General features: G+C 37.6%; 1 long non-coding RNA gene across 1 annotated transcript in view; it reads right to left on the bottom strand.

Moving 5' to 3' along the window:
* Window positions 1–7,497, bottom strand: part of LOC109373972 (uncharacterized) — an 89,341-nt gene extending 81,844 nt beyond the window's left edge. Inside the window, exons 1-2 of the long non-coding RNA XR_002122326.1 lie at window positions 7,460–7,497; window positions 4,112–4,206 (exon numbers count right to left, since the gene is read on the bottom strand). This is a non-coding gene — a long non-coding RNA (uncharacterized LOC109373972). The remainder of the gene's footprint in view (window positions 1–4,111; window positions 4,207–7,459) is intronic.
* Between the last annotated feature and the right edge of the window lie 12,223 nt (window positions 7,498–19,720).

Below are 19,720 nucleotides of genomic sequence, written 5' to 3'. Positions count from 1 at the left end.
CACAATTTTTAAATTTCCTTTTGTCTTATTGGTTTGTTTGGGTTTCTTCCCTTCATTTTTGGTAGTGTTTCCCAAAATATCCACACCATTAAAATTATTACATGTTCTTATTTTGAAAACTAGACAAACGTAAGTCCAACCCCCAACATATAGAACAAGCACCCCTGGGGAAGGCGCACAGAACACAGCATTTTAAATATGTCCATGTGGTTATTATACTCTTGAGCATTTGGGAAGCATTCTAATGTATTTATTATACCTACATTTGGTTTCCTGGATCTATCTTTCATGTCATTTATACCTTATTCTTTTATTCCCAGGGTTCTCTGATAGTTTTTTGAACTGTTCTTCTAATTCACTGAAGCAGTTTTCTGTGCTACTAACCTGCTGTTTCATGACTCAATTGTTTTTTTCAAATTCAGTCATCATGAGTTACCTGAAATTAAAGCTTTCTAGCTTATAATGCTTCCGTTTATATAAATGCAATATTGTCTTGAATTTTGTTAAGTAGATATAGTAATTGATTTTTTTTTTTAACTTTGTCATTTTTCTTGAAGAAGTCAGTTCCACAGGGGACATTTTGTCTCACTTGTCTTCTGTCTTTGAACTATTGAATCACTTCACATACAGGGAAATTTTGTTGTATTTACAAATCCATAGAAAAGTGGACTTTTCCACTGTTGGAGCTGATATATGTATGTGTTACACAGACAAAGGGGGAAGAGAAATATGAATATTTTCTATAGTTTTTGCCTGCATTGTGTTTATAGCAATTATTCAGTGATACAACTAGAAAGGCTTTACTTAGCTTCACTTGGAATGGATTCACCTTTGAGAAGGAAGGCTGCACCCCGGAGAGCTTAGAGATGCCCAACAAATATTATCAATAAAAAAGGTTCTTTTTCATAACTATCCTTTGTTGGGGATGGAAGGAAACTAGGGTAGGAACAAAACTTCTCAATGTATACCTGTTTATATTTTTTAGATTTTTGAAACATAAGATTATTTAAAAATAAAGTTAATGTAAAACAGGATAAAAAATTTAAAGGAATGAGGTAGGAGCAATGGGGCAGCCCCAGGGAAAATATTTGTTTTTTTTTTTAAACAATAAAAATTATCTTTTTTAGCAATGAAACTGCTAACTCAATTCTAGTTTTAGATTTTTGAACTGAAAATCCTCTTTTAAATACATGTTTCTGAACAATTCCTTTGAGAGTTCCTCTAATGTGTAAGCTCTTTATTAAAGTAACTATGCCCACTGGTACTTGCACTGCTCTATTAAGAAGCCATTATGATTTCAGAAAAGCAACAAGTTTAGGCAAAGGAAAGTCAAAGAACTTGATCAATACACTTAGAACATAACAAGTGTACCAATTCCTGGCCCCATGTTTCCTAAAGAAAGACCTTTAATATATACACATGCTTTATTATCACCCATGCCACGTTTCTCACATCATGATGGAATTCTCAAATAGTCACATACATTCGTCTTAAAAAACAACCTTGCCCAGATACTAGAATGAAATACTGAGATGTAAAGTCCTATCTTGGTTCCAAACTGTATAAATTAAAGGAATATTGATCTTAAAATACTAGTACAGTAAATAATTGAAGCTTTAGCCTGCACTGCCACTGGCATTGTTAGACGGTTTGTCTTCATAATGCTCTCCCAAGCAAGCACTTAAAAGAGTCAAGCCCATTAGCTCTTTACAGAGATCAGCTTTGTCAACTTATTGACAGATTTCTTTAAGTACAGATCTCTTTCTTGAGTCTGATTACGTGCTCTGGCATAGTGATGACAAAATGCACCATATTATCTGAACACTCATTTAAAGTAGCTATAAACACCTGCCTACAAGATGAATGCATGTGCAAAAATGGCACAGTTGTCTCACTGCCTCGTATTTTTCTGCTACGCACACTTGTCTGAAGTTAAAAAACAGTATTCATTGGAGAAAAGGCAGCACTTGAATTCACTGGTATTGTCTTACTACCAACAACATCAACACTTTTCTTCATTGACAAGCAAATTGAAAATAGTCCCCATTTTAAAAAAGACTCTTTCAGAAAAATAATATCTTAAACAAAAGGATTGGAACATGGGCATTGGAATTCTGCAGGAGAAATAGTTATAGCTCCGCTTTGTGAAGATGTTTGCACATTTAAGTTGAAATCACTTAGCAAAAATAGGAGCATATTGATGAATACAAGGTGTGAACATTCACATTACTTAGCATAAACCAAAAATAGTTCTTTTGATGATAGAAGCTTTCTCAGGATGATATTTTTTTTAAAAAAGAGCATAGGGCTGGAAATCAGGAGGCCAAAACAAACTGCCCAACAGGGTGCCTCGCACACAGCAACTTAAGTGTTCTCTGAATCCAAAGCAGAACCGAGTTCTGAATCTGTCACTCCACCACTTTGTGAACTTGGAGATTTTACTTCTGTTTGACCCAGCTTTCTCAGTTAATATGATGGTATATGCCTCACAGAATAACATGTTACCGTGTATATAAACATTTGAATTGTTTAAAAGGGATACATATCACAACATTTTACTATGCTGCACTTAGAAATTACTGTTTTATTTTGACATACCGAAACCATGCTGGAACAAGACTAGCATTCATTTGTTTGCTTAAATTTACACGCTTGTGTGGACAAAACGGTAACATAATTGATAGGATTCCACCATTTGACATTATGAAGATGGCCTAAAAAACAAGCTGAATGGTGCAACTTTCTGTGCATCTCAACAATCTCAAACTCCAGGCAACAAAGGGCTTTCACGTGTTGGATCAGCCTCCCAGCACCGGAGCAGAATATTAGAAGTAGGATAAGGAGCTAGTGTTTCTGCTGGGTTTAGCTGTCGCTAGGATGTGTTCTTTGCTTCAAATACACACAGACTTGGGTCCACTCTTTATTTAGGGTTCCCCCATGGTTTGCCTTCATTTTTGGCATGTTTTCCAGATCGCACCACAATCAATACATATCCTGAGCCCCAGGTTACTTTGCTGGGGTCTTGATGTCCTGCATAGTTCAAATTTAGACTCAGATTTCTCTGCTCACCTCCTCCTACTCTCCAGTCATGTTCAGGCATTGGCGGGAGACCTGATTCAGCCTGACCTAACCTTCTGAGATCTACAACATCACCATCTGCCAGGCTATATCCATTAATGGATACAATAATCATCCCAAATTCACTTTCAGCTGCTGGCCTTGCATCCTAGTTCACTGATAAAATTGAAGCAATTAGAAGAGAACTTTCAGATCCCTCTCTGCATCTATGCCTACATATTCTGCCTTTTTGCCTGTTACTAGAGATGAGCTCTCCTCACCTACATCCATCTAGAACTAGCCCACCCTCGTGAACATGGGATTCCATCCCTTCCTTCTTACTCAAGGACCTCATTCTGGCAATTCTCTTCCATCTCTCCTACAGCAACACATTTTCTCTGCTAGTTTATTAGCATATAAATGTAGTTATTTTTGCCATACTAAAATAAAAAAGCCATTTTTCCTTTCTCTATCTGCTGCCAAGTAGCACTACATTGCTTTGCTTTCCTAGAGCAAAATTCCTTGAAAGCGTGGTCTACACTGTCTCCAATTGCCCTCTTTCCATTCTCACATTCCAATGTCTTTTATGTCCAACTTTACCAAAACTGCTCTTATTTAGGGCACCTATAACATCCACATCACCAATTGTCACTTCTCAGTCCTCATCCTCCTTGGCCAATGGGCAGTTTGAAACCTGGGTGAGCCCTCCTCCTCTCTGATACACTTTGCAGGTCTACTCTTCCAGTGGAAGAGTCATCTGGGATGAGAAAAATCCAGGGAATCTCTTGACATCACCTTAAAAATCTATCCAGGGTCTGACCACACCCACCATGTCCCTCACTAATACCAGCTGGAGCCACCGGCCCCTCCCTTTTGCATTATTGTGATTAGCTCCTCACTGGCCTTCTGTTTCCACCCTTAGCCACTTCACAATTTCAACATCTCAGCCTAAGCAGTCTCTTAAAAATGAAAATCAGATGATGCCTCTCTGTTCAGAATCTTCCAGTGATTTCCAATCTCACAAAATAAAACTGAAGCCTTTAAAATTACTTACAGGGACTTGCAGGGTGTGATCAGCAATTCTCCCTCCTGAGACACTCTCCTAGTTCGTTCTGTTGTAGTACATGGGCCTTGTTCTTCTCAGACAAGCTGCCAGTAGGGAGAAAGGTAGTGGAAATTAATTATAATTTATTCTGCATCAATGCAAGGACATAGAGATGCTGCCTTTTGGGTACAAAAATCAATAAAATAGAACCCATATCAAAAAACAATAACATCATACATAATAATTTGAATTGTATAACATACAATTCTCATATGAACTATACAGATACAGATTTCATATGAACTATACAAGAAGAATGCTAGACTTCATAGGTTCTTTATAAATATATACACTGTCTCACTGTTACCATTAACAGAAGTGATATATAAAATTTCAATTTCAAAATCTCAGAATTTAAGAGCCTTCTCTGGTAAAATTTTTTCATGTGCTTACTTCCGAGTGTGAAACGAAGAGATTCATAATGACTAGCTCAATGCTACATACACAGCCATAGATAAATTCCAAGAACTTGTTATCTCTATTCATAAAACTATTTTTTCTGCTCTAAATTAAAAGATTGTGGTTGTTCTAAATAAAGTATAAGAACACACATTAAATAAAAACAGGCAACATATATTAGTCATTTCCTCATGGTGAGTTTTTCTAGTGCAATAATTCTACTGTAGGATCCAAGAGTAACATCAAAGCACTGACTCCATGTTACTTTCTGCTATGGCTGCATTTCTTCCACAGCACATCAGACTTTTCAGATCTCATTCAATCACTGGTGGAACTGACAACCAAGCTCAAAAAATGTGTTACTACTGGATTATTTCCAGGACTTTTGTGGCACTTTCCTTGGAAATACGTTTGCTGCTCTAATATTTCCTAAATATTCTAGACCATCATCCTTCACAATGTTCTACCTCAAATTCATTTTAAACATCTGTTTTCCTGGGACCAGCAAAAATAACATAAGTAATTTCTTCATTGTTTTGCATGAGATAGGATGGCAGCCCCTTTTGCCATACTTTCTTCCTGAGCTATTTTATTTTTTAACTTTTATAGTTTCCTAACCACAGTTCATTAAATGAATACATACCGGTGTTGATAACAGGGAAAATGAAATTTGATTTGATGGCTTCATTTAAAAGAGAGCACCCACATAAAAATGATCAAGTCTTAATCTCAAGAGTGACTTCAGTCCAACAAGTAATGCTCCAAGGAGTTTTTTTTCTACCTTTTCACCTGGTAATGATAGCTGCTGCTGATTGTTAAAGCAATTGACAAACATTTACTATACACTTACTAAATGACTATTTTGGATAATAAGAGATGCAAATAGCACTAATAATTTTGTTACAGATTATAAATACATAAAACATATCATTTCACTTTAATATTTGTGTTATTTACAATAGCACTGCTGGGGCAGTGATGTGGGATATAGAAAATGTTTCTGCCTTTGAAGGACCTGAAAGGTGTCAATCTGGAAGAAGAGGACTCTGAGTTAAGGAAATGTGGTGACCAGGGACACAGGTATCTGAAAGTTAGGGTGAAAGTAAGCAGTTGTTCAGGGGTTAGTAAGCAGAGAGGCTGCTTTTGATATAGCAGTTAAAACAAATTAGAACTGGAGATGCCACTTAAATTCAGATCTAAGAGTGGCCTGAGTACAAAACAAAGGAATACAGGCATCTTCTTTAAATACATTATAAAATAGGGTCATAAACTGGTGGTCTGTGGGCTTTAACAGAAGCAAAATACTTCCCACTTTTACTTCACCTGAAAGCATTTGGGTTTGCAAACCCTGCTCTGAATATGGGACAGCCACAGAAAGTATTTCAGTAAAAGAATAGCATATGGAATACAGTAGCTTTGGAAGAGAAGTCGGCTGTGGTGTTCCATAAGATCTAGAAATGAAGAAAATCTACTGGAGATGACAACAGAAATTTAAGGATGGAATGATAAAGTCCTGAATGAGCATGGTGATGTGACAGAGAGGAAAGGGGGATTCCTGAGGGCACTCAATAATTTACTTGCAAAGTATTTATGGAACACATCTAAAATGGTAGTCAAGAAGTCTTTGCCCTCATGTAACTTGTAATTTATGTAGGTGACAGAATGTGTAATCAAATAACACAAGCGAATACAAGATTGTAAATATTGTAAGTATTTCAAAGGGTTAAACATGCTTATAATTGAGTAATATTAGTGAGGGAAATTTCAAGAAACACTTGAGCTTAGATCTGAAGAATCAGTTGTAATTAATCAGATATAGAGGGAAGGTAAAAAGTGTTCTAGGCAGAAGATAGAGCAAATGAAACATCCCTGTGATGGGAAGAGCATAGCAAGTACAAGCATACCTTGCTTTATTGCACTTCACAGATGTTGCATTAACTTCTTACAAATTGAAGGCAAGACCCTCCACTGGCAAAAAAAAGATGATTTACTTTATTGTGGCCTGGAACCAAACCCACAATATCTCTGAGGCACGGCTATAGCAGATAGACACGGAGAGGTCAGTGTGAGTGCAGAGAGAGGAGAAAGGGCGCACACGTGAAGATGCCAGACCATGTAGGGTCTCATTAAGGGGATTGTATCTTACCCTAAAAAAAAGAAACCTGGAAGATTATTTGAAGATTGTATGCAGCTGGGTGATAGGGTGAGCTTTGCATTTTCAAAGAACATGCCGGCTGCAAGGTGAAGCGAATGGCAGGAAGGCAGACAGAAGGGTCCAGACCTTAACAATGCTAGTAATTCTAAATTTTAAACAGAGACAACATGTGGGTGGGATAAAATATTTAGCACTTTCTAAAATATATTTCATGAAACACCAATGCAAACTGTCCTAAGGGCAATGTGTCCCATGATTCAATAATGTAGGGAAATTCTGTGTATTCTTTTGCCCTGTTAGAAATCTGCAGTGAATGTGGAATATTAAAGGCTAATGTTGTGAAAGAATACAGCTAGACAACGAAGGCACGTTTAACTTTATGAAACCCAGGATATCATGACTGTATCGAACCCTGAAACTTCTCACACACTGAATACCTCTTGGGAAATACAGATCTAGACTATTTTCTTACAGACACAGAGCTGGATTTGAGTAGATGGTGCTAACTTTTCGTATTGCTATTACTGTGAAACATTTTTCCACTTAGGTTTTTAAAAATAATATTGAAGACAAAAAAACAAGAATATAATTCAACCCATGACACTATTACAACTATATAAAAATAATTGTAGAAGTATAAAAAACAGTGAATAACAGAGGTGGGTTTACTTCTAAGGAACTGTTGTGGGGGGAAAAGTAATTTTAAAAAGTGCACATCAAAAGTGATATAAATTATTACATACCTCTAAAACTAAGAAATGAATGTTCGTGTAGTAGCCAGCCTCCACGGTGTTCTTAATGAGCCACACCTCTTGCTACTTAAGCCCTTGCCCAGGACCCTCCCATGCTGAGCTCACTGCGCTCTTGACCAATAGAATGTAGTGGGATTTCAAGGCTAGATGATAAAAAACTCTACAACTTCCACCTTGGGCCTTTGGGTTCCTGGATTGTTTACTCTAAGGGAGCCAGCTGCGAGTGCCAGGAGGACTCTAAAGCTACACATTGGAAAGACCCAGGTGGAAGAAGCAGCTGCGGCCAATAGTTAATATCAAGTCGCCAGCTATCTGAGTGAGCCACCTTATAGCAGACATTCTAGCCCCAGACATGCCTTGAGCTCCTGCGGACATAGGACTGTAACTGCCTGAGAGGTGCCAACAGAGAACTGCCTGGTCGAGTCCTTCCCAAATCCTTGACCAACAGAAACCATGAAACATAATAAAAACTTGTGATTTTAAGCCACTAAACATTGAGGTGTTTTTAAAAGCAGCAATAGGTAACTGACATATAGAGTTCTTTTAGGAAACAAATGTTCTGAATGATACTTTCTTGTTAATATAGCCATAGAGATACTTTGCCAATTAAGCATTAATGTTTGTAAAGCATTTTTAATTTTTTTTGCCTCCCAAATTAGCTTCTATGATCTTCAGAAAGAATGCTCCAAGGATATCACCTCATAATATGCAGGAAAATTTTTGTTTTTTAATCTCATGATATAACTCATAGGAAATGACAAACATCCCAGATGCAAATGCATAGCCCTTCTTTTTTAGTGGAAGCAAATTGTTACAAAAGTGGGTCTTTAAAAGACTTTCAAACCTTGAAAAGAATAAGGCTTCTCTGATGATAAATATGACACAGAGGCTTTGAAAACTCTGCTAGCCATTGCAAAGTGAAAAATTTTGACAAAATGAAGAGAATGAATCTCACACTTTGCAAGGTTTTTCCCTTAATAATATCCACCAAACTCTTTCCACTCCTATTTTGTATATAGCCTACTCAAGGGTTGATATTAGGGTTGATAATGGAGGCATGAGAAAATATAATTCATTTCCACAATCCTAAAACTTCATTTTATCTATTAGCTTCAACTTTGTCCCTCACTTTTTACCCTTATGCATCTAACAGAGAAAAAGAGGGTCTTGAATTTTTTTTTCTTCATTTTCTCCCCACTCCCGAACACGTTAGGGAGTCTTATTTGAGTTAAGAACATTGCTCTCTATCAGACACTTGGGCAAATGTGAGTAGGCATAGCTACAGGCAGTCTGTAAGTAAAACGAGCCTTTGGATCACTCAGATTTGACTACTTTAATTTTAAGTATATTCAGTTTTATTTTAAAGTCATCTTGACTAAGAAACTATGAAAACGTTATGGTAGTCATAATTTTATACTAGTCACAAATCCAGAAGAAAATACAAAGTTCCACATATTTTTATTTATAAAAAAGATCTTCCAGTTTTGGCTCTGACATGTAAAGAGCTTGGAAGTAGTTACTCTGGTCCTTACAATAAGAAGAAAGCTGAACAAATTGAAAATCAATGACTTTTCTTGGGCTCACTAGAGAACTGGGGTCATAGGGCAAACCGCCACCTCAATAATCTGGAAAGATAAGATGAATACAGAGAATCACAGATGGGGTCAGTATATTTGGAGCAGAAGCTGATAGAGCCATAAACTGGTAGAAACAATTAAAGGGTAATCTTGATGAATTGCTGGAGGCTGTGTATAGACTAACTTGAGTGGGAAAACATCTGAGGGCCCAGCCTTAGGAGGGGTCCACAGATTTTCATTGTTTTACTTCCAGGAACCCCACTATCAGGTTCTCACAGTGAAGATTAAAAAAAAAAAAATCCTTTAGGATTCTCCCTGGGGGAGGAGAACAGTAACCATTTTGAAATACCTCCTGAGTTTTTCTCCATAACAAAGGGCTACTCTCCAAGGGAAAAGAATTTAAAAACTCCTTAGCCTACTTGAGAAAAGAGCAATTATCCAACTCTAGCCTCAACTCTTAAAACTCAACAAGAATGCAGGCCACCCAATTAGAAAACAGGCAAAAGCTTTGGACACTTCATCAAAGGAGATATACAGATGACAAATAAACATATGAAAGTATGCTCAACATCATTTGTTATTAGAGAATTGCAAATTAAAACAACCATATATCATTACATACCTATTAGAATGGCTAAAATCCAAAAACTTCACCATGCCAAATGCCAGTTACATATTTAGATTTAAGACACTATAAACAAACTTCTTACAATTGTGCTGCTCAAACATGTAAATCATTAAGAAGGGGCTGAAGTAAGGAGTTGGTGATAAAGTCCATTTCCCTCTTGAAGGCTTTTGAAACTGCTTTGTCTCCAGAGAACAAAAGCAGGTATGGAATGTACCTGCATGTAGTGTTGGGTACAGAACACACACACACACACACACACACACACACACACACACACACACACACACAGTTTCTGCATTTGTGATGTGGAAAGTAAGAATTAGGCAATATTTTCTTGTTGTTGTTGATAGATATTGATGAGCCATGAAAAACCCAAAACTCTCAGGCCTTCTAATGCCAAAACTGTCAGAAGGTAACAGGGCCAGCCCTTCAGAGCATAAGGTATGACAACATGAATTACGTGGCCGTGTCAAAGGGACAAAGTAGAAGCAAAATCAATTACAGTTCTCCTCTCCTCTTCTAAGGCATCATCTTTATTCAGGCTTCCTTGGGTTCTTTTTTCCCCTAATTAGAGCAAATAGGTGGAGAAAATTGCAAGGTCATTAGTAGGTGGCTTTACGTTTTAAAAACCTGGAAAACTAGATAATAAAATTAAGAATTTCTACTCATCAAAAATACTAGCATGAGAGTATAAAGGCAGGACATGCAGTGGAAAAAGATATTCACAATACATTATATCTTTAAAAAAAAAACCCATTCTGCATATTTTCAAGAACTACAGATGAATAGGAAAAAGACACACAAACCCAGTAGAAAATGGGCAAAATTTCTGAACAAATATTTTGAAAAGAGGATATCTAAAAAGCCAATAAAGATATGAAAAGGCTTGTTCAACTTCATCAGTCATCAAAGAAATGCAAGTTAAAACCACAGAGATTTCACTATATACCTACCATAACGATGAAAAGAAAAATAAACAAATTGATAATAATGGAAATTAAACGTTGGTGAGGATGTAGTACGATCCAAATGTGCATATGCTAGCGTTGGGAGAGTAAATTAATAAAACTACTTTGTAAAACTCTGGCAGTTTCTATTACAGCTGCCCAGGCTAAAAGGAAGGGGTTAAACCTACTGAGTTTTAATCCATTCACTGCCCTTATCAAAGGGAGGCTCTTGAGAGAAAGGTTAGTGGGGTCATCCAATCTAATCTCCTTCATAACTAGACCTACAGATAAATAGACTAATGATATTTTCTAGGATAAAGTGACCTTAAATCTGAAATGTCCTTGGCAGGGTGTCCTGGTTAAAGATTACCTATACAGAAAGAGCCCAGGATATATGAGAAATGGCCCTCTGGAGACTCTGGCCTAACCTACACAACTCTCTGGCTTCACAATTTAAATGCCCCTGCTGTGTGAAGTGACCCAACAAGTGTAACCCAGAGATCTCATCTATTATTCTGGGCCAGGGGGACATGCTGGCCAAGGAAAGGCAAGACCTGGGAAACCACCCTTGATGCCCTAAAACCTCTCTCTGCTCTTTCCGAAATTCTCAATTGCCTTCAAATTGAAATTATTTAGTAAAGTTTGCTAAGGGATAAAGCTTGACCTGTGATTTACATGAGTCTGATTTGATCATTCCATCCTGTGTGTTGTTAGCTTATACAATCACAGCCAGTAATTCCACTCATAGGTAAATGCCAAATAGAAATCATTCACATGTTCAGATAAGACCCAGAACTGTGATATTCACAGCAGCACTATTCTTAAAGGCCCCAAACTGGAAAATATCCAAATGCCCATAAAGAAAGAAATGGACAAACTGTGGTATGTTCACACAATGGAAAATTATTCAGCAGCTAATCACTTCAACTACATGCATTAATACGATGTACCTCAGAAACATGACGTGGATTGAATTAAGCCAAACTCAGAGAGTACTCTATGTTTCTAAAAGAACAAAACAGGCAAAATGAATCTAAGCTGTTAAAAGTCAGGTAATGCTTCCCTTGTTGGATCAGGTAATATCGAAGGAGAGCCTGAGGGGACTTTAGGATAATGGTCTATTTCTTCATCTAGGTGCTTGGTAAATTCAGTTTGTAAGAAATTTATTGAACTGTACTCTTAAGATAAATGAACAAGAGGAAGAAAACATGGCCTGGTGGAAGCAGTGCCCATAAATGGGTCTTTGAGGGAAAGATGGTTAAGAAAAGTTTTTAGGACGTTTTACTGGATATTTGGATAATGGTCATAGAAGTCTCCTATTGCTGCCACTTCAAGAGTCTTCTGAAGAGATTTGTATAATTTTCATTGGTATTTAAAGCCAAAATATTTATCTCTTCAATGTGACTAAATGTGGAGATGAGTCGTGAGATGGGAATAACAATATACTAGGATTATAGCTGAAAAGAAAAAAAGTTGTCAAACAGATATAAATTAAAAAAATCTTTAGAGATAGGTGGTCATCTAATTGTTGATATTTCTAAGCCTTTATATTTTGGCTTTAAAAAATATGCTCACAGAGGGTTTTAATTAAAAAGTGATACTGTCATATTCTATTCCATACTGTTAGTGTATTTTCAACTTCTTAATTATTTATAGTCCTTTGTAAAAAACCTTAAAACATTATTGTGAAATTGATAATTCCACCTTCTGAAATTAAGACAATTGTGATGATGATGATGATGATAACAATTACAACAACTTTTCCTTAAACCCCTAGTCTATAACATACTGTGATAAACACTCTAATAAAGGGGTTTTTAATTAAGAAGCCAATAAAATTCAATAAAATTCATAAATTTGAATGGGAAAAAATACATCTCTATTTTCACTAACTTTAACTGAATTCATTTAGCACATCTTTCAGTGGAAATTTAGCATTTCCTTCAATAGAAATTACTAATATTTTCATCACACATTATGCTTACAACAGATATCTTGAAATACTTGTTTGTGCTCATCACTACATCAAAATGATGAGTTATTAGACTCCTCATCAGATCTTGTTATATAATGTATAAAGAATCATGTATATTACTATGTCATAAGATCTTTGATATTCTGACAACTATATTTAAAAATGATTGGTTTTCTTTATAATTCTATATTTTATTTTATAAATTAAAAAAATGTTATTGGGCCGCCCGAGTGGTGCGTTGGTTAAGAGCTGGTTTGGGATGCCAGAGGGCCCCAGTTCAGATCCCACATATGAGGGCCAGTGACACTGCCCTCTACAGCTAACATGCTGAACAACAGCTCAACCTGCCTTGAGTTGCCGGCGACAGCATAGACTGCAGCCCCTGCTGCAGTGGGTTGCCATGGGCTACGGTGTGTAGCCAGCAGCCAGCGTGAGCAGCCAGCAGCCAGCAGTGAGTGGCCAACAGCCACTGTGAGTGGCCGTCCAGAAGCTGGCGACTGATCTGTCTCGCCCGGGAAGAGCGCAATGAGTGTGCCAACTTGGGCCAGTGAAACAACATCCTCCACAACTAGACTGAAGAACAAAAGGACAACAACTTGTCTGTTCCCCTTCCCCCAATTCCCCAATAAAAATCTTTAAAAAAAAATGCTATTTTCAATTGCACCAAAGGGCTTTATGGCACCAAAAAGTTAAGGTTCCCTAAAATATCTCATTTAACCCTATAACCTATGACATTGATAATATTATCATCTTCATTTTAGAACTAAGGAAAATGAAGCACAGGAAGTTGAATGACTTTTCCAATAAACCCCAAGGCTAGGATTAGAACCTAAATTCATCTGTCTTCAGAACCTGTCCACTTGGCCACTGGTTCATGTAGCCTATTAGAGATTTCAATCTTAGCACAGTGGCTTTCAAATTACTCTCTACAGGGCCCCGGGGTTCTTTGTATGTATCACAGGTGTGTCAGGGGAAGCAGCAGAGACCAAACTTCAGGCAGAACAGCCCTTTGTTGATAACTTGGAGTTTTACTTAAAATTTTGCTTTAAAAAATTATGTCCTCTAGTATTAAAAAAATCGTAAGTTCTAAGGCATTGCCCTAAAATAACATAAAAATATACAAATCTTACAAATCAAACTTTAAAAAATCAGTTATTTTTCAGATATTTTTGCCATCTGTCAAGTCAGCCATCTAAGGCCCCAAGTAAGTCATTTCACTGAGTAATTTGATCCTTTATAATTTTAACCTGAGAACAAACATGGTTTTGGCAGACCTGATGGGACATCTCCAGTTGTGACTCTACAAAGTCAACTACAGAATAGGGAAAGAATTCTAGGACTTCCCAAGATTGCACCCATCCCATCTTACTCCAAGCCCAAGACCCTAACTAAGTTTATGCCATAAATTTTTTACAAGACTTTCAATGAGTCTTGGCCATGCTGAAAATATCTGATGACTGGCAATATGCTAGACTTGGGGGCAGTATATGGGTAATATACAGTCACTCAACCTCCTTTTTATCTTATGTTTGTTGTTAAATTAAACCATTTGGCTTGATTACTTCCTGTGGGACTTTTGTGAGTTCCATGACACAATTTCACGATTATAGGTAAGCAGAGTTTTAGCTTTATGAAGACATGTTGTATGTTTGGAAATGCTACCATATTCAATTAGGAGGGCTTAAATTGAAGCAAAAAAAAAAGATGCATAAAAAAATGGATTTTTCCTTTTAGGGATATCCGTTAGGTTCAGAAGGAGTAAAGATGGGTTACAAAAGAAAAAGAAGCCTTTTTAAGATCCATCACTTTTGTGTTGGGTCGGAAGGAAGTACAGAAGCTAATTAGATAAGAATTGAGAAAAGCAGCTGATCCAGTATTTTTGTTACTGCATAAAACACATCAGAGTGACCAATAGCGATGTCATTCAGCACTATTAACCTTCTTAGCACATATTAAATGCATCTTTGAACATCATATCCCAATGCCCCAGGATATAAAGAAATGAATGAAAAATAACTTGGGAAACGGATACTGCTAGATGAGGGAAAGAATATGATAAAATCAGAGGAAGATAGAATCATAGTTGTGAAACATGTTTGCCCAAAAATCTCGCCCCCAAATAGAGCATCTCTGACCCTTTCCACTGGTCCTGGATTTCTTACAACTGTGGCAAGAAGAAAAGTCTTCTTTCAGCCCTGACTCGCCAGAAGCTTACATATCTGCTCTCAGATGACGATCTCATTACCTTGTAATCTATCTTCTTCTCCACCCTCATTCCCTACAAAACACCACCAAGAGAATAAAAATGATCTACATGTAGCACTGTGCACTTTATTTGGCACTTTAAGCACAGATTAATCTTCATAAGCTATTCAGATGGTTATTATACAAACAAAAAACAGCATATTCAGTGTATTTGATTACCTTCCCCTTTCTTGTATAGATTACCTCTGATCAATAATTACCAACCTTAAGGATCGATAAACTGTTTTCTCTCTCTCTCTCTCTCTTCTCTCTCTCTCTCTCTCTCTCTCTCTCTCTCTCTCTCTCTCTCTCTCTCTCTCTCTCTCTCTTTCTCTCTGCCACATGAAATATCAGACAAATATCAAAGGCGAGACACAATTTAAGCAAACATTCAAGTCGCAGTGAGAAGTCCAGTAATTGCCATAGGCATGAATGATGGACAAAGGAGAAAGGCAGGGCCAGGGGTGGAATTGCAGCGACGAGACAGGGAAGCAAAAACTGAGCTGCTAATGGAACATGGTACAGCAGTTCATGACTCAAAAGAACAATTCCTCAGGGCGCCCTGTAACATAATCATCATCTCGGCCTCCCATATGATCTTTCTTACCATTGCAACACTAAAAATTTTCCAGCCACTTCCTTCCACTTTCATGTTTTCCCAGCATATTCTCAACCCAAAATTGCCATACAGTGAAATACACAAAACCTCCATCTTTGAAATGGAACCTCTGTATTTGCTGTGATAGCGCCAGAGCTTAAAGCAGTGCAGGGCACACTGAGGGCTCTCAATATTCAGATTACATAAATGAATGATTTGCTGCTCACTCAACATGATTTGTTGATCTCCCTGAGCACTCATATAGTATATGCACCCTCCAGTCAATCATATGCAAATATATACGAGGTCTGCCAATTAAGTTGGCGAACTTGTTGCACCGATGTTGCTAACCTTTTTTTTGATGTCATAGGGATTATTCATTATGAATTTGTACCAACTGGACAAACAGTTAACCAAGTTTACTATTTAGAAGTGCTGAAAAGTCTGAGTGAAAAAGTTAGACGACCTGAACTTTTCGCCAACAATTCAAGGCTCTTGCATCACAACAGTGCACCAGTTCACACAGCACTGTCTGAGGGAATTTTTAGCTAGTAAACAAATAACTGTATTGGGACATCCTCCCTACCCACCTGATCTGGCCCCCAATGACTTCTTTCTTTACCCTAAGATAAAGGAAATATCTCAAGGAAGACATTGTGATGACATTCAGGACATCAAGCGTAATATAATGACAGCTCTGATGTCCATTCCAGAAAAAGTTCCAAAATGGCTTTGAAGGGTGGACTAGGCACTGGCGTCAGTGCATGGCTTCCCAAGGGGAGTACTTTGAAGGTGACCATAGTGAGATTCAGCAATGAGGTATATAGCACTTTTTCTAGGATGAGTTCGAGGACTTAATTGTCCGACCTCCTATTAAATAAAGATATGTGTAGGGCTGTTTACATGGATGACATTGTTAACATGAACCCTAGATAAACCATGCAACTCTGCATGTGCTATTTTCTGAAAAAAATATTATACAGTTTGTATATTTATTAAGAAAACGATCACAGATAGGTAAATCCAGGAAGCAAAGCTTCATGATAAGAGTAACAATAGCAATATACAAATAGCAATAACTATTCAGTTTTTAAGAAAGTATGTTATTTATATTATCTAATTCAAATCATTTCCCATTGCCTTATGAAGTATGTGCTTTTCTTATCTCTATTATACAGATGAGGAAGCTCAGGGTCCAGCAGTTAGGTAAGGGTCACACAGTTAACAAATGTGAACTTGTCTTTGGAGCCCATGCTCTTAACTACTATGCCATATACAAAGGAGTATAGGAATATTGCTATTCTTAATAATAATGATGATGGGGCCGACCGAGTGGCGCGATGCTTAAGAACTGGCTTGGGATGCCAGAGGGCCCCGGTTTGGATCCCACATATGAGGGCCAGTGACACTGCCCTCTACAGCTAAGATGCTGAACAACAGCTCAACCTAGAGCTGGGTTGCCATGAGTCGCCGGCGATGGGTAGGCTGCAGCCCCTGCTGCAGTGGGTTGCCATGGGCTACTGTATGTAGCCAGCAGCCAGCGTGAACAGCCAGCAGCCGCAGTGAGCGGCCGTCCAGAAGCCGGCGACTGATCTGCCTCGCCCGGGAAGAGCGCAATGATGGTGCCAACTTGGGCCAGTGAAGCAACGTCCTCCACAACTAGACTGAAGAACAAAACAACAGCAACTTGTCTGTTCCCCTTCCCCCAATTCCCCAGCACTGTTCCCACCCCCCAATTTCCCCATAAAAAAATAATAATAATAATGATGGTGACTTCTAACATATATTGAGCACTAAATGCTTTACATATATTATTCTATTTAATCTACACAATAATTTTAAGAAGTAGGTTTAATCGTGATGCCCACTTTACAGAGAAAGAAACTGAGACTTAGAAAGGTTCAGTTCGTAGGCAGTGATAAAGCCAAGTTCAGGGTAAGCCAGCCAAGCCCAGGAGACTGCACACTTAGCTACACAACAGAGGCTGGGCCTTCACAGCAGGCAGCTTCAGAGATTAAACTATACGGTGGTAAAGAGTATAGTGCTATGTGAATATTGAAACCCAGCTATATTTTCTGACCCCTTTAAAGCAATGTGAACTCTCTGAAATTTCTGTTTGAATGGAGATTGTCCCCTGCAATTGAAAGAAAGTGATTTTTGGGTATTACACAAAGATCTATTTGATACAGAATTCATTGTTGTAAAGAGATGGTCTCAGCAGAGGTCTGATGTCTGTGCCAGGGCAGACACCAGAAGTCTCTTTACAGAGCAACATGGATGTCCCCTGAAGCAGGCACATGTCAGTTAAAGAAATGAACGTTCCTCTCATGACCAGTGTGGTCATGTTAAAAATAAGATAATATGATGTGGAGAACAAATTACACTGTCTAGTCAGCATAAAAAGCAGTGCATAAAAAGATTTTGCTCTTGTGTATTGTACCTTTTAATGTTGTTAAAATCACTCACTTACAAAATCTCTTTTTGCCTTGGTTGCCTCATCTGTCAATGGAGATAATACCTACTCCTCGGGGTTGATATAAGGATTTAAAAGAGATACAATATTCCTTACGTGCTTCATAGAGTGTCTGGCAAAGAGCAAACACCTAGTAACTGGTATGTACAAATATTACAATCAATATTACTATAATCCAGCACAATAATTAGTATAGTAGAATAATCACATCATCAATTATCATGCACACCACAAAAACAAGAGGTCCCACTGATTGAGGGAAGGAAAGCAAGGAAGAAAATGGTTCTGAGGGAGTGGAAAAAATCAGAGGCAGTATAAAGAGGTTAAGGACTAAAGTAATATGATTCAGAATAAAACAAAAAATCACAAGTTAAAAAACAAGTATAAAGTCTGGCCCCTGGAGGATAAATATACATTCTAAAACTTATTAGGCTATATTGTTTAATGAAAATCCTAGACATGAGCTGGGGATTCTCATTGCCACTCCAGAGAGGAAGAGCTAAACCATGGTAGTTAGTAATCCTCAGCTGTTCAATATGGGCAGTGTTGAACACCTTATTCACAAGATTTGGCACTGTGCAACTTCTGGTTCTTCCCCAAAGCAAAAATGATTCAGGACATCGAGGAAGCTGTGGCAGTGCAACTAAAGACACTCACGAAAGAGGACTTCCAGAACTGCTTTAGAAAGTGGCAAGAATGATGGGATAAGTGTGTTCGAAGCGAGGGGGAGTATTTTGAAGGGGATTAATGGCAGTGTGTCTTACTGTAATACATTTTGTTTAATTTAAACATTCACCGTATTATTTGATCACATCTCATATGGTGGAAGGTGCTCCCAGATGCCTATTCCCCCTATTATAGAATGAATCCAATCTTTCCCAGAGAGTTTGACAAAACTCATAAAGCCTATATCTTGTTTCATCAGCTTCATCTCCTTTCATATTTATGCATCATCAGAGAATTCTTGGTTCCTTCAGATAATAAAATTGTATCTTCTATGTGAATCAGTAGAAATGGTTCAAGATGTGGGCTTCATGAGTCTTGTCAAACTCTCTTGGACAGCTTGGGTTTGTTCCCATAATGAGGGAATTGAAAAATCTTAGGAGGAATGTGAAACATATTATAGTTCACAAGACTTCAAAGTCCCAAGTAGCGAACAACAGTTGGGAACACAAATAAGAGTTTTCAAGTCATTCAGTTGATGATCATGATAGTAAATGTAATGGTTAATTTTATGTGTCAACATGGCTGGGCTACAGGGCCCAGATATTTTGTCAAGCATTATACTGGATGTTTCTGTGAGGGTATTTTTTTTTAGATAAGATTAGCATTTAAACTGGTAGGTAGAATCTGTAAAGTAGATTGGTCTCCATAATGTGGGCCGGCCTCATCTAATCAGTTGAGGGACTTAATAAAACAAAATTGACCTCCCCAGAGCAAGGAATTCTGCCAGCAGACAGACTTTGGACCTGAACTGCAGTATCAGCCCTTTCCTGGGTTTCCAGCCTGCCAGCCTACTATGCAGATTTTAGGCTTGTCAGCCTCCATAGTCATGTGAGCCAATTCCTTATGTCGTTAACTCTCTTTCCACATATATATACATATATATAATATATAATATACATAACATTTATATATTTATACACATATGTAATATACATAACATATATATTATATACACACATTTTACTGTATATATAAACATATATATAGATAGATAGATACACATATATATGTGTATCTATAATATATATATATGTGTATATATTTTATACACACACACACACACACACACACACACACACACACA

The sequence above is a fragment of the Hipposideros armiger genome, unplaced genomic scaffold (genome assembly GCF_001890085.2).
Source record: "Hipposideros armiger isolate ML-2016 unplaced genomic scaffold, ASM189008v1 scaffold_764, whole genome shotgun sequence".
In the NCBI taxonomy this organism is placed as follows: domain Eukaryota; kingdom Metazoa; phylum Chordata; class Mammalia; order Chiroptera; family Hipposideridae; genus Hipposideros; species Hipposideros armiger.
This window is presented reverse-complemented; position numbering and strand designations above follow the sequence as displayed.